The following is a 13,165-nucleotide window of genomic DNA, read 5'->3' as shown; positions in this document are numbered from 1 at the left end:
CCGATTCCCTCCTCTGATTTTTCCCTGAGTTTTCTCTTGTCTCTCCTCGTGCATATTACATCCACAGGAAGAGCGAACAGGTGCTGTGGTCAGGGCTGGCGTTTTGGTGCGTGTGCTGGCTTCGTCTCTTAAGGGGTCATTGCTAACAGAGGAGCCTACTGGGTCGAATGGTTGTAAACAGCACAGATTCACTCTCACCTCATCAAAGCGAGATGCGAGGTAACAGTGTTTTGTAAATGAGGAACATTATGAGATTTGCAGTGATACTAATTGGTGCAATTACAGAGGGGATAGGTTCAGATAACAAAAGACGTGCAGCTGACGTAAGGAGCTTCTGTCTCAGCAGTGAGGCGCTTTGCAGAGGTAATTGCCTTGCTGCTCTACAGCAAGAACATGCTTGCCCATTATTTAATGCTGTGGTTTGGTTGGCCTTCAAAAATCATGATGAATACTGGGTGAAACAAGAAACTTTCAGAAAACTGGAACAAAGAAAGGCCCAAGCTCCTCTACGGCTGAATATAATTTTTTCCCCATATCATACAGCCCTCTGCTTCTGCTCAGCTCCATCTGATCTCCCCTCTAACTTCTCTGTGGCCCTGTCCTACTCACGAGTTCTCTGGTTCCTGCTCTGCCTCGGTGTCTTTTGTGACTGTGGCATGGCGGCAGGCCAACCAAGCCACCTGAAACTGATGTGTGCTGACACATGTGGACAATGCCAGCTATCAAATACGCAAAGTAGGAGAAAAAAGGAACACTTCATCTGAAGCTGCAGATTCCCTATCACTTGTCCTTGTCGTGTGAAGCCAGGATTCTTTAAAAAATGGTTTTTAAAATCATCAAGGCAGCCTCAGAGCCGTGGTCTATGACAATTCTTACTCGTTCACAGTAAATGGTTCAAGTACAGCTGCTGAGCATAAAAACTATTGATCAAAGTTTTTATTTGCATAAAGTATTTGGATTTCCAAATCTGCATTATTAATATAACCAGTCTAGCCTGACTGCTGTTAGCAGAAGCAGTGCCCTTTGCTGGCTCCTGTCCACAGCATGTACTCTGCAGGCTCGTGGAGCACCACGCTAGGAGGCTCTCCAGCCCTGTTGTGCATGGGGAGAAGTGTTGTGTCCTGGCTCCTGCACCACATTTTGTTGCATCAGGTCTGACTGCACCACCAAGAAATGCAGACAACAGTCAACATTGCTCATTTCTCCCAAGAAGCTGCTATTATTAGCTGCTGTTTGTGTGGTGGTAGTTGCTTGTGGGCTCTACTGCCAGCCAAGTCCTCCTCTGCTATGTGTAAATAAAAAAAAACCATCCTGCTGTGGTATAGGATTATTAAAGTTCAGGTAAGCCTGGGTTTCCCAACAGCACTGCCCAAAGTTATGCATATATTATGCTTAGTTATGCTTAGGCAAGACAGCAGTTGCAGTCTCTCACATAGAGATTTTGGATTCATCCAGCCCTGCACAGAGAAGAGAAAGTGAAGTATTCTGAGCATCTACGCAGCCCGTAGTGCATCTTCTCCACGGAGGGTTTTCCCTCCCAGAAATGCTGTCTGTGCATGCTTTTCTCACATCTGTCTGGCATCAGTCCTTCCCACTGTGCAGAGTGCCCAAGCCTGCTGTAGGAGTTTTGAAACCGGGTGCAACTTGTTCTGTGTCTTCTCTTTAGCATTTCACACAGGCTGTGTTTTCCCAGGAGCTGCATTTCTCGTTCCCAAGAAAACAGGAGATCCTCACAGAGATACAATCTGATCACTTCCCGAGGCAGTGAACTCCTCAACTTGGCCAGGGCAGGCTGCTGCTTGCTCTTGCTTTTTGGGTGGTGGCAAAACTGGGTGGAGGAAGATTGGGCAGAATAGCTAAAGATACACAGCTGGTAACCTAGTTCTCCCATCAGCAAATACTTCAGATGGGGAAAATAGGGAAATGGGGAAAAAATAGGAATTTTTAAATTAGTTAATAAAGTAGCTGCAAGTAATGGGCCTTTGCTTGCATGGAAACTCTACTGCTGTTCTAAAATACCACATATTTTTGAAGTTTTAAAGCCAAAGAGAATTCTGTGCCATGAGCACATGCTCAGATAAGGAGAGCACTGGTTCAAGCAACAGGCAGATGTTGACTTAACTGCAGGTGACTCAGTGTGGATGGCCATGGGCTTAATCTGGACCGATGAGAGAGCAGAAGAGTCTTTGCCTTGTGGGGATGGCACAGTTTCACTTTGCTGTCCTTGGGACTGTGAGGATGTAACTCCTCCTGTCTTTCTGTCTAGCAACAACTGCAGAGCTCTCCTTGGAGTGGACACACACTCACACTCACACACACACACACACACACACACTTTTCTAATTGCAGCAGGAGTAATTTCACGGCATGGTGGCATCCTCTAGGTCCATGACTCCAGAAGAAGTGGCTCTGGCTACTTCTCTACATGGTGTGAGTCAAACTGGTCTGAAATTTTTATCAGTAAAGAAGTTATTTTTTAGCATAATTCACAAGGGAGGCAGACTGGAAGCAACCGATTCAACTACCTAAATACATGCCATGGGAAAATAGCTGCCTGTGTGGTGTGCTGCACACCAAAACACTGGCTTGCCGACAAGCACACACCCCTGGAGAGAGAAAAAGATTGAACACAAGTCTGAAAATATGCCTTGGACACACAGAGACATTGCTGCCTGTTTATGCCTCTGCCACTTAACCTTGTTTGCTCTGTAAGGTAAGATCGACCAACAAATTTCTATCTTGCAAAGACATGATGTGCAGCAGAGTGATGACACTGCTTGCTCAGTAAATCACTTCTGCTTCATTTTGTCCTCGCCCTGCTCTGTGCTGTAGCTTTTGTGAGGTATTGAAATGAACTGCTTACCAAAGCAGTCTGTCTCGCACGAATCATCCGCAGGGATTTTAGAAATAAGGTAGCAGTGAATTACTGTACAATTACAGCCTTTTGCAACTAGAGAGACTGATCAGAAACAAACTGCACTGGCTAATGCAGCTTTCTCATCTATTCAGACTCAAAATGTCCTACATTCGCCTCCCTCCAGGCAGTGGCTGCTCTGGTAGACTAACGAACGCCCAACTGATATTTTACTGTCTATAATGTGATCAAAACGTATCTGTGAGTAAAATAAAATCTAAACTTTTTTCCTCGCAAACTCAGTTTCAAATGAAGGCCTCAAAACCCATCACACACATGGGTTGGGACAGCAGTTATGAAGGAGGGAAGCAGAGGGTCTGGAGCTATCTGATGTTATAAAGGAGGACACAGTAGGCACTAGCAGCTGAAGGCTATCCACTGCTCCAAGCTGCTGTCAGAAGGGAGTGAAGCACGTGTTTCTCAGAAGCCTGAGAGGGAGGCAGGTAGTTCTTCTGTCCAAACCCGGCTGTCAGCGTGGCAGGCTTGGCCATGCTCCTCCTCATGCAGGTACGTTCCTGCACTTGGCTACTGGCACCCCAGCCCAGGATCAACACAGCAGCAATGAGTAGGGAATGTGTCTGCAGCTTTAAAAAACAATATTCAAAGAAAGCTAAAGAAATGCAGGCTTCCATTTATCCCCCAGCAATGGCATTATTGCGCTCTGTAATGTCCTACCCAGATTTCCTACTCATTTTGATATTCTGCTTTCACATCGAGAAACAAGCCCACGCCCGCATTTTTCAGCACACAGCTGTGGACAAGTTCGAGTTCAGCACAGAATACAGCAACATTTTCTGAAAGCCCTTTAGTGCTGTGATAACCACACAGTGGGAGCCTTTTGCTCAGGTTTGTGTCTGAAAAACCCCAAATAAGCTGACTGAGGCAAAGCCTGGTGTCAAATGTGGCATCTCTTGTTTTCCAAAGTGTGCCCTCCTGTGCTGTAATCTGTCATGTGGCACCAGCAGAGAGCAGCAGGGAGCCCGTGGCAACCAAGACCACGCCACACTGCCCAAAATTAGGGAACTACAACATGGACTCCCAAGCAGGCCCTCCTGATCCCCCCATGACCATGCTGGCCCGGCACCCAGGGCTGCAAGGCCTTGCTGGGGGAAGGCCGAAATCCAAATTTGTGTCTGCCTGCTCCTGTGGTGCCCCATGGGGTCCCAGCAGGTGTCACCTCCATGTCACCTCCCGGGGGGTGGCTGAGAGCATGTGGCCCTTGTGACACCTGAAGTGAGGAGGCCCAGGCCTAGCAGTGCAGGCCTTCCTCGCCTGCCCTTCTTTGGCACAGTGTGACAGTGAGAACGAAAAAAGGAGGCCACTTCTTCTTTTCCTCTTGTTTTAGCATGCAAAATATTTACAGAGGAAGCATTCTGTGTTAAAAAGAGATGTTCAAAGGTCAGCCCTGCTGAAGAAAGCGGTGCTTTCTAACCCTTCTTTGTGAATAATCAAGCTGTGTTCAGCTTTCAGTCCTGTTCAGTGAGAGTACTTTGCTGGACGTATCGAGTTCCCCTTCTGCTGCTAAGGAGCTGGTCTCTTAACAAAATCAAATGGCCTTTCTGTGCCCTGCTGGCTGAAAACCTGCCGTCCCTACACAACAGCAGCACGCTGTGGTGCTGGTGGTGTGGCGGACGTGCATGGGGTGCACAGACTCCCCTCAGGTGGGCAGCTCAGGGCGGCCTGAAAACACACCTAGAGGAGCCAGTTACTGCACAAGACAACAAAAGATATTTTCTGTGCTTAGCTGAGCAACAGAAAACACATAAAATGTAAACAGATACAGGAAAAAACAAACAGAGAAAGCACCTACAAGAGCAGCAAGCTTCTGAACTACGTTTCTTGAAACGAAACACAGTCGAAGCCACCTTCATTAGACAAGCTCTTAACTCCAAGGCTGGACAGCTGCCCCTGATTCTGAACCAGACAAGAAACTCAGGACCCCCTGTCCTAACTGAAACCAGGACCCCCTGGTATTAACAAGCAGCGTGTGCCCAGGTGGCTGCATCTCCCGGTGGAGATGCTCATGTCTTTCAGCCCTGTTTGCTTCTTGTGCTCTTTGATTAGGTCCTAAAAATAAGTTTGTGAGAAAGCAATTTTGCAGCACCTCCAGGATGTTTTTTAATAGTTGAGAGTATTTATAGAGCTTTCTTCTCCATTTGGTAAGGGTGAGAGTCTTTGATATCCCTCTTACCTTCTGTAGTCTCATGAAACATGGTGCCAGCATACCAGGCGTCAGTGATAGCCACCAAGCAGATAACACAGCAGGGAAAGGGCTGGGTGGCTGCTTTCTTAAAAACTAAAGGCTTATGTTGCCTGAGATTAAATTGTTTGCAGGAGATTTAAGAGATTTCCCATGAAAGCTTGCGCTGGCCATGCAAAAAGGAACAGTAGCTTTGGCTGACCCAAAAGACACTGAGGTACCTCATGAGGATGCCTCATGGTTGAAGGGGCCACTTGTCTTGCAAAGCAGCAGAAGGAAAGTTTTTTTCTAAGCCTGCCACAGAGTTGTTTTTTTTTTTTTTTAATATATATATATGAGCTAGATTTTATATATTGGCTTCAGGTCCCGCAGGAGCAGAGTGTTCTGGGAAATTGTTAGTCCTTGTGTCAAAGAGGAGAAAACCCTCACACAAAATTTTACTAGTTAAATCAGGAGGTTTATAGGGGCCTGCCCTCAACCTGTGAAAAAAAAAAAAAAAAGAAAAAAAAAAAGAAATGTTTTTTTCTTCATCTGGCTGCAGTGAGGGTAATTCATTGTTAGAGCTGAGCTGAAATAAAAGGGAATTTCCATGTTAAAGCAGTTACCTGGGTGGTGCGAAACAAGGAAAGGCTATTACAGCTGGGACTGAGCCTACTGGTTTTTACTGGTGACTGGGTGCCCGTTTGAAGCCTATTGTTCCCAAATCCTTTGTGGGTAAACATGCCAGACAGTTTCAAGGCTGGGGGAAGAATTAAAAACATGACGATAACCTTTCAAGAGTCTGCCTGACAGAAATGGCACTCGCTCCCATGCAGGGAGGAGACCAGTGAGACCTGCTGAGAAATACCACCCTTCTGAAATAAGGAAGCAAAGGCTGAGCAAGAAATACATTTCCTGACTAACTGCCCTTAAACTTCAGTGGATGGATTCTTGTATTTAAACAGGTGTAGATGCTATAAGGCTGCTTCAGGCCTGTCTGTGATTGTAAAATCCTGGTATTTTTACAGTAGAGTGAGCAACCATCCAGTAAGAAACTGATCAATAATTACAAATGAAACGTGGGCAATGACTGAGAGAGATCTTCTGGCTGCTGTTCAGTGGCCTGTGTGGAATTAATGCATCTTATTTGGATCCCAAGGAGCTAGTGAGAGTCATGGCTAAGTCAGCACAATAGGACATGTTCTCTAATCTCACAGAAAAGTAGTCTAGAAAAGGATCTGGCACTCAACATCCTAAATGGTCCACATGGCACAAGGACAGCATCTATGAAATCTTTGTAATTTATTTCAGGACATTAATAAGTGACTAGGAAAACCAGCTTTCTATGTCTGCACCTGGTGATTAAAAATGTTTTGCTAGGTTTGTTGAACCAAAGGTTACAGTTTTCAGTTAAATGAGTCAGCCTCTTGGTCAGTGAAGGATATACACAGCGATAATGTATTCTAAATGATAAAAAAAAAAGTTTGAAAAATAATAACACTGACTACGTATTTGGTCTCTCTTAACTCTTACGTAACATTTATGAGTCATTTTACAAGCATTTAAAAGAGAAGACTTCTAAATAGTCAGTTACCTTGAAATCCTAGAGAGACACTTGTTCAAATTACAGCTGATGGACCCAGTCCAACTCTTATTTTTGGAAGAAATGGCAAAGAAAATTATCATAATTAGGCTGTCCTTCAACACTTCTGAGCTGCTTTTGAGCAATGCCAAGGTTAGTGATGGAGAGAAACATGACCCTGCAGAGATTGTTCTTGTCAAACACTTGCAAACCCTGTTTCACCTCCCAGAACTGTTCTAGGTATCTTCTACAAGATCCTGTCTCATTATCAAATCCACTTGTAACAAAAAGTCATCTCCATTTTCTCCACAGTACAGACCTTCCTTGTTACTGTACCAAAATTGTGGTCTTGTCTGCTTCTCAACAGCCAAGTGATTTGCCACCACCAGTTTGGACTATCCCAGAATTACGAATGCTTCAACAGTATCTAGACCAAGAATTGCTTTAGGTCAGATGTCCTTGTGTAAAGATCTGTCATGGACAAAGTTCTTCTTAACTAATTCAGGTTCAGGTCTAACTTCCTCCAGGCTTCTTCTACCTGTGTTGGCATCTCCAAGGCTCTTAACATTGTGTTTGTGAATATTTCCCAGTCCTTAATGGTGTTTACTCTTGTAACAGCCTTGTAAAGTGGCTAAGCATTGACTCATTTTGAAGAGGAAAGGCTAACTGGAATTTAAATGTTCTGTAAAAAATCTCAGCCTGAGCCACGATAAGAAATGATGTGCAACATCACAAGTTGTGGTTCAGTGCCTTGTCCATGAGTCCATTTGATGAAAGCAGAAAGAGGTGTGCCCTCACTCTGTATCAGTGAATACAGTATTATTAAATCAACATTAAACGCTCCAGTTTTCAGAGAAAGTCTTCTGACCTGCTATAAATTTTTCCCCACTTTTTAATGTTACTCTCTAAACCTTCAAGTCCCTTACTCTCTGTCTTATTTACCTCAGGCATACCTATAACTTTAAAGATAAATAGTTCATAGAAATAATAATAATAATAATAATAAAAGATATACAGTTTCTAGACACACACTTCTTAACGTCACATTTTCATCACCTGCACATCTGATACGTTACTTACTGCCCTACCCAGAAGACCAGGTAGGGACAACCAATACCTGTCAGCAACAGACTCAGTCATACTCCTGCTTTCCCTGTGCTTTCTCTTGGCATACGAGGCAAATACAGGTGTGGATTTAATCTGACGCAGCTGGACATGAGCTGCAAAGAACATGAGCCTATGGAATGAGTTCTAAGAGCATCCCTACTTCTATCTCACCATCACTGTTTTGCCCCCCAAATTTATGTAAAAGCAGGCCCCAGCAGCCTGTCCTGTGGGAGGAGAAAATATTTGGATTCTTTTCCCTTGTGGAATTTCTGCCATCGTTCTAATTATTGTGATTGTTTTGTAGTAATGCTCCTTGCTGATTCCTTTACTTGCACCAGTGAACTCCAAAAGAAAATCAGGCATTTAAAACCACCCCCCTGCTGTGGATCCCAAGCCATGCCCAACTCTTTGTGACAGGGGCAGGTACAAAAACCACACTAGTGGGGTGGAAAAATCTCTGGTGGTGTTCTTTAAAAATCATGTTTTCCTTTGCTAATGGCCTCAGTTGATAAAACTACAAAAATTTAATCCCATCCAACAGCACCTGATTCTGTGGGACTCTCGTTTCTAAATGCTTCTATCCAAGCCTAGGAAGAAGAAGCCTGAAGACATAATTCACAGAATCACAGAATTTCTAGGTTGGAAGAGACCTCAAGATCATCGAGTCCAACCTCTAACCTAACACTAACAGTCCCCAAATTGAGCCAACCACAGGAGCAGCAACCTGCATGATTGAGAAACTCTCACTGAAAAAGGAAAATTTCTTTATTTTAAAGCCAGTCTTGGAATTTTGCAGAAGACTGCAATTTTATTTTTTTTTTTGTATATTTGGGATAAATTGGTAACAATTTATGCGCTTATTCTGTCTATAGCGGTTTTTGTGTAAAACTAAATTTTAGTGTAAAACTGTGCTATCAGAAAGGAGGTTTCTGCTGCCATACTTTACTACTTTGCAACTGTGTTTAGACGACCTTGTGCTCAGTTACCACTGTTCTGTTGTCCGCAGATAATTTTGAGCACAGTAACTCCCTGTGTTCTCCAAGGCCTAGCCTACTGACAAGATTATTTGGGACCATTAATTATTCTCTTGCAATTGGCAGGAACAAAAAAAAACAAAAAACCAAAAACAAACAAACAAAAAAAAACCACCTTGGTCCCATGATGTCCCTTTTTCCTATGACATCTGAGCACCTTACAAAGCATGTTTTCAAAGATTATGAAACCTTCCTTTGAAGAACACTTGTGTTAATCTCATACTTTAAGAACATGGAACTCATTTCCTTTAGCCCACGTATCTGAAAGGCCATAAGGTACCCACAGTCCTCTCATGAAGCCCCACTGATGAAACCTTTCTTCTAAGGTCCTACTGTCCTGCTGCTCCTCTGCCTCTCCCACCTCCTGGCTGGGCCGGAGAACAGACGTGTCTCACGGGTCTCACAGCTAACCCACAAAGTCTCTCACCCATCTTAAAGGTGATGGATTCCCATTCAGGGTGGGGTCCATCTACAGTAATGTTAAAAAAAAAATAAGAAAAGGAGGAGGTGATGAATAACATATGCTTGCCTCAGCGTGGCACTCACTCACCCTAAAACCTCGCGGTCAGCTGTACTGAAAGTGCATTTTGATGGGGTGCTCTAGCTCTCGGTACCGCGTGTGTGAGCAGAAGTTGTGCTGATCCTTGCAGTTTTTATCCCTGGTTTTGGCAGAAGAATTTTCTTTGCATTAAGTTCACGCATACTTTGAGGTTTGGGCTCAGTCCTATCAAAATCCCAAAGCAAAATTTGAGAGACTTCCATCTCTGCCCCCCCAACGCCGAACCGAACACACAAACCTTGCATTTCAGACCCTTCTGCTGTATCTGATCCAGATGTCTCTCCAGCAAGCTTTTCAATGCGAATCATTTGAGTTTTCAGTGGGGACCAAAACCTGAAGCCATGCCAGCTCGGAGTGATTTAAAAATTGTGCAAATATTTTACATGGCTCTAAGAAATAATATATCATTGGCGCAAGTTTATATACCCATAAGCATATGCATACAGGCCTGGGCAGTTATCACTTTCCCAAGTGATAAATTACTGGGAGGGAATGGAGGAATTGGAGGTATGTTAAAGCAACAGCTCACTCCATGGTTTCAAGTGAGGGCGGGTACTGTGCTCCTTGCATCACTCTTTCTCTCCCCTGCAATAAATCCTTCTGCGTGGGGCCACTCCCTTCAACCGTTCCCTCTCATCATCACACTTCCTAGTCACATCTCACCTGGTCCCTAAAACCATCTCTTTGTCCTTTTTATTGACAAAATTAGAAAAGAAAAAAAGAAAAAAAAAACAGGCTAATTTCCTCCCCTCTCCAGGGACCTCATTAAGCATCCCAAACAGTGACATCTCTGCAGGGCTCCGGATCAATGGACACTGTCATCTGGAGATTTTAATCACGTTAACACCACAGCAGAGTAAAATCCATCTGATTCTCCCTTGCTAAAGTGCCAAGCTCAACAGCCCTGCCAATTGCTGCAACTACTACTCAGCAGGCTTATTTATGTGTGGATAAAAATCAATCTGCCACAGCTCCTGTCTCCCAGTCTCTCCTCACCAAACCCGAATTCCCCCCCCAGGAAATGCAGTTTGATCCCCCGGACCTGCCTTCTTTATGACTGGGATTAGCTATATTCAGGCAGCTCTGAGGAGCAGAGTACAAAAACAATGCAGCCACACTTTGTGAGCCGCTGGAAGGAAGCAGAGCAGAAAAACAAATGCCAGGACCAGACTCTTGCAAGTGGTCTTTACAGCAGCTGACATTAAAAAAATGGTGGAGAGTCTTACAGAAAGCACTCAGCAGCTATGCAAGGCCTGTTGGGCTTTGCTAAAGAGATAAAGAAGGAGCTGTGGTCAGGCTGAAGGCCAGTGGTACTCAACCATCACCCCAAAAGCATGAGAGAATAGCAAAATTTGCTCACAGGGACACCAGTGAAACCATACGTTGCTGAAAAACACGTAACTGTTTTCTTGCAATGAATGAAAAATAATTTTTCAGCTCTACCCACACAGCCCTGCATTTCACCTGGCTTCCAAAGAGCTGGTTACAACCTAATCAATAGTAATTACCCACCATTCATTCTGGTGCTCCTCGATGCGCTGTTACCTGATGCTAGTCCCTGATCATCTGGCACGTGGGGGGGTAGGAACTCGCAGGAACAATATTTCTTGATGAAAGCTATCATTTCTCAAGCAATAACTCACTCTTCCATCGCTAAATAATAACTGGACTCTTGTTGGAGCTGAGGCATCCTGTGAAGGCTGTATACTTGGGCAGGTAATTTGCTGTCAAGAAACATTTCCTAGTTCTTAGAGACTTATTTCAGCAAGTTTGGACTGTGGCTAAACTGCTAAAAAGAAAAAAAAAAATCAATTTTCAGCTTAAGCCCTGTGTTTTTTGTGCAAAATCTCATAAGAATTAAGGAATCCATCTAAGGATTTCTAAAGTAGCCCATGAGGATTCATAGGCACAGTGTAACTCTTAAGCGATCCTTAATGAATGCTTCAGGGGCATTTGCACTTGCTCCTGGGTCATTACCAAAATTATTGTCAGCATCAAACATTATCTCAAGAAAATTCTAGAATAACTGTAAAATTACAGTGATTTAAATGATAAGCCAAAAAAAAGTGACTTATCTATTTCTGCAGGATAATTCAAAGATACTTACGGGATCAAACGTATCAAGATGGTAGAGTAAGCATCATGTATAGCATTGAAATGTGTGTATTCAGGAGTTTGAAATTATCCTGGGCAAATAAAGCCAAAATGTAATAAAGTAAAAGATTTAGCGGAGAATCAAGCCAACCAATGGAGCTAGCGATCACTGAAGCTATAAAACAGGCTGATAACAAATCAAACTCAATCTAAGTTACAGATAAAGACTAGCGTTTGACAGAATAAAGAAGGCTTAAAGAAGCTAAAAGTTATAATATGGCTGTAATGAGCTGCTCCGATCCATAAATTAAATGGCAGTCGCAGGCCTGGAGTCATTCCTCTTCCCTTTTCACTCCATCCTCCCTGCAGCAGTGCTCCTGTGAGCGTCCAGAGATGCTGAGATCTCCGGGTGCCCGCAGCTGGTAAATGGCAAACACATTTGCTTAGAGGAAGAGCTGAATGTATCCAACAGGCATAAGCTGTCGGGGACTCACTCAGAAGGCATCGCGGGGAGATTTCTGTTCCCTGGTGATCGCGGAGAGGCTGCGAGGCAGGCACCGAGGCTACTTTCTCCCTAGCACAGTTCCCTCCTCAATTTAAAACTGAGGGAAGACGTCCGCTTCCAGGGGGCCGTGCTTTGAGCAGGGCACTCCTGTGGTCTGGAGCAGGAAGATTTTGCAGGAAAAATATAATTTCAGGTGCCAAACAGACTGACAGATCTCTCACTGCCTGAGAGAGCGGACAGCGTAGGGCCAAGCAAGTGCAGCAGCACTGGAAAAAGAGCTTTCCACAGCAATTGTTTAGCCAACGCTATCCGTACCTCCTTTAAACTAGCATCAGCCAGGTCTCACAGCGAATCCCTGATTTACTTTTAATCATACCTGATAAGGTAAAAACAGTAAAAACTTAATATTCAAAGTAACTTTGACAGACACAACATAGGGCACAGTTGTAACAGCAGCATGAACAAAAAGATGAGATTTCAGAAAAGGATGAGCGCATCTTTTTGTCACATGGCATCAAGCACACTTCTGGGAAAAAGACATTTGTCATGGGATGCTCTTCTTACTTGGAATAAATAAGGTACATATTGGACATATGTCTTCTTGACAGTACTTTATTGCTCTTAGTCCGTACATTTTTATCACCCTTACACTGTATTTGTAATGCCAGCCAGCATTTCTTTGCAATTTATAAATTCACCCTACACAGCACTGTTTGTATTTCCCTACTGGGATTACAGTTTAGCTAAACAGAAAATGTTTTTTCTTTTTAAACTGTTATGTTATCATCCAAGGGGTTTTTGTTTCTCTCCAACCACTCTGAACTGCTGTTCACCCCATTTTCAACTTTTGCTCCGAAGTGGTAATTAAAAAGATGTATCCAACAGCTGTTGCATAAAAAAAATCAGGCAGGCTCACAACGGCCCAGCTGAAATAAATTGCTAGGTGTATATTAAGCACTTCATTAATTTGGGTTCTGACCCATGTCTTGTTGAAAACATGCATCAGCGCTTTGCAAATACGGGGAATACTTCATATGGCATCCTCGTGCTTTTAACTGCGAGAGAGAGAAGATATTTCACCTCAAATGCCACTCATTAATCGTAATGCTATTTGGCAAATATTGCCCTTTCATTAGTTCATTTTCTCTGTGAATGTACTTTCGGGACCCACGTAAAATTTCAGAATGTTTT

The 13,165-nt window shown here is 43.7% G+C and overlaps 1 protein-coding gene across 1 annotated transcript in view; it reads right to left on the bottom strand.

Annotated features, from left to right (window-relative positions):
- Positions 1-13,165, bottom strand: part of ELOVL6 (ELOVL fatty acid elongase 6) — a 59,396-nt gene that overhangs the window by 5,785 nt on the left and 40,446 nt on the right. The gene's annotated exons all lie outside the window — the stretch shown is intronic.

The sequence above is a fragment of the Anas platyrhynchos genome, chromosome 4 (genome assembly GCF_047663525.1).
Source record: "Anas platyrhynchos isolate ZD024472 breed Pekin duck chromosome 4, IASCAAS_PekinDuck_T2T, whole genome shotgun sequence".
Classification (NCBI taxonomy): Eukaryota; Metazoa; Chordata; class Aves; order Anseriformes; family Anatidae; genus Anas; species Anas platyrhynchos.
The sequence above is the reverse complement of the archived record's forward strand: the minus strand, read 5'-3'. Positions and strand labels throughout refer to the sequence as shown.